Here is a 3017-nt window from a genome sequence, read left to right as displayed (position 1 = left end):
ACACACCTCCCTGTCCGAGCGCAGCCATTGGCCGCTCACCTAGAGGGAAGCGCAGCGACATGGCAACCAGTAACTACACCGACGTGCAGACGTCACGGTCACATGACAGTACAGTGGGCGGGGCTCAGCCAGGGACGTGCCTGAGGTGAGTTATCAAGAGCAGCAGCTCCTGACGTCATCACTAAGCGCTGGAACGTACATAAAAGGCGCCATAGAACTTTATTGGCTATGTTGTCCTTAGCAACCAATTAGCGTGCGTGTTCCATTTTTCCAGAACGAGTGACTCATTGAAAGCTGACCTCTGATTGGCTCTGGTGTGTTGCTAAGATACTAAAGCCTCAGTGTATGTGCAGTGCTCCCTCCTAATGTGCTCAGTGACGTCTAAATCTTTGTTCTGTGAAATTCACCTCCAAATTAAAGATACAGTGTAATTGGAGATGCAGACATTGGTGGAGTCTCAGGATTATAAACATCCCTGAGCAAGTATGGAAGCGGCATTTGGGGCTGGGGTGCGCCCTTTAAATATTAAGTAGGATGAGGTGACCATTATTCTGCCATTTAATTATTAACCCCTTGGGTGGAGGAAGGAATTTAGACAAAGACAGCGCCATAACTTTATTCACTGATGGTTACAGAGTCTTATAAGATGGTCAACATGGAGGCTCTGTGAAGGGTTTCCTCCATAGCAGGGCTGCCAATGGTGCAACAGCGGGCACCTTCCCTTGGTCTAACTGTTTTGATTACCATGGTGCACCATAGATACACTAGTGCCCGGGGTCAGCAGTGTCAGTACACCAGTGCCCGGGGTCAGCAGTGTCAGTACACCAGGGCCAGCAGTGTCAGTACATCAGTGCCGGGTGGAGCAGTGTCAGTACACCAGTGCCCGGGGTCAGTAGTGTCAGTAGTGTCAGTACACCAGTGTCGGGGGGAGCAGTGTCAGTACACCAGTGCCAGGGTCAGCAGTGTCAGTACACCAGTGTCGGGTGGAGCAGTGTCAGTACACCAGTGCCAGGGTCAGTACACCAGTGTCAGTACACCAGTGTCTGGGGTCAGCAGTGTCAGTACACCAGTGCTAGGGTCAGCAGTGTCAGTACACCAGTGCCGGGGGGAGCAGTGTCAGTACTCCAGTGCCAGGGCCAGCAGTCTCAGTACACCAGTGCCGAGTGGAGCAGTGTCAGTACACCAGTGCCAGGGACAGTAGTGTCAGTACACCAGTGCCCGGGGTCAGTAGTGTCAGTACACCAGTGACGGGGAGAGCAGTGTCAGTACACCAGTGGCCAGGATTGGAGTTGGCACTATGTATGGCAGTTTGTGTTAAGGCGCCCATGTCTTCACCATACATGACAAGAAGGGGTTCTGTTTTATTTACTTCAGACTGGAGAACCCTTCGCTAAAGAAGATCATGCCCCTGAGGGTCTCTAACCCGAGGGACTCTATCCCGAGGGTCTCTGCCCCCAATGGTCTCTATCCCGAGGGTCTCTATGGTCTCTGCCCCCGAGGGTCTCTATTCGGGACGGTCTCTGCCCCCGAGGGTCTCTGCACAGGTGGATGTGTTTATGAGCGTAGTACACACAGACGTGGGTGACCTCACATGACCCTGTGAAGCTGCTCTCCCAGCAGACAACACGTCAAATCTCAGGGGGAGGGGAGCAGCGCTTACAAAAAAGAGAACTTTTTTTTCACAATAACTATTAACCACTTAAAGAAAGTTTTGTTACATTTTTGCCATCTTTTTTCATTAGTATACTTGCAGGAGGTCTTTTTGGCAACCAAGAACACCCCGATAACTAATGTCAGAGAGAGAACCCCCATAACCAGTGCAATAAATAGAGAACCCCCATAACCAATGCCATAGAGAACACCCCATAACCAGTACGATAAATACAGTACCCCCATAACCAGTGCCCTAGAAAAACCCCATAACCAATGCCCTAGAGAACACCCCATAACCAGTGCAGTAAAGAGAGAACCCCCATAACCAGTGCAATGGAGAACCCCATAACCAATGCACTAGAGAACCCCCCCATAACCAATGCAATAAAGAGAGAATCCCCCATAAGCAATGCCAGAGAAAACCTCCCATACCCTGTGCAAGAAAGAGAATCCCCCATAACTAATGCAGTGGAGAACCCCCATAACCTATGTTAGAGAACCCCCCATAACCAGTGCAAGAAAGAGAGCATCCCCATAACTAGTGCAAGAAAGAGCATCCATATAACCAGTGCCAGAAGGAAAGCACCACCAAAACAGTGCAAAAAAGAGCAGCCCCATAACCAGTGTCAGTAAGAGAACACTCCCATCACCAGTGCACAAAAGAGATTACCGCAATCACGAGTGTCAGAAAGAGAGCATCTCCATAACCAGTGTCCAAATGAGAGCACCCCCATAACCAGTGCCAGAAGGAAAGCACACCATAACCAGTGCCAAAAAGAGAGCATCCCCATAACTAGTGCCAGGAGAAAACACACCCATAACCAATGGCAAAAATTGAGCATCCCCATAACCAGTGCCAGAAAGAACATCCCCATAAGTCCAAAAGTGAGCACCCTCATAATTAGTTCCAGAAAGAGAGCATCTCAATCACCCAATAAATCGCCATAGCCACATAGTGCCCCATAAACAGAAACAGACTGTCCTTCATAAGAAGCAGCAGTTATAGATTGCCCCCATAAACAGTGATAGCCAGAGAAAGCCCACTATAAACAGCAGCTGAAAGAGAATGCCCCTATGAATAGTGGCAGTCAGAGAGGACCCCCATAAATAGCAGCAGTACGAAAACAGCATAAGGCAAAGGGACACCCCATAAACAGTGTCAGACAGAGAGTTACCCCATAAACAGTGTCGGAACGAGAGAGGCGATAGAAACAGAGGAAGGTGATGAGAAAAGCCGGTGAGTACCCCCATAATGAGAGCGCTCCCAATAAACGTACTAATAACAGTAAGTGAATCTGAAGGAGAGAGTGTGCTTGTGACGCGCCCCCTGGGCCGTGTGTGTGTGGGGATACCCGGAACAGGAC

Source organism: Phyllobates terribilis, unplaced genomic scaffold (genome assembly GCF_046119375.1).
Source record: "Phyllobates terribilis strain yellow unplaced genomic scaffold, ASM4611937v1 Scaffold_10__3_contigs__length_209671492, whole genome shotgun sequence".
Lineage (NCBI taxonomy): Eukaryota > Metazoa > Chordata > Amphibia > Anura > Dendrobatidae > Phyllobates > Phyllobates terribilis.
Note: the sequence above shows the minus strand (reverse complement) of the source record.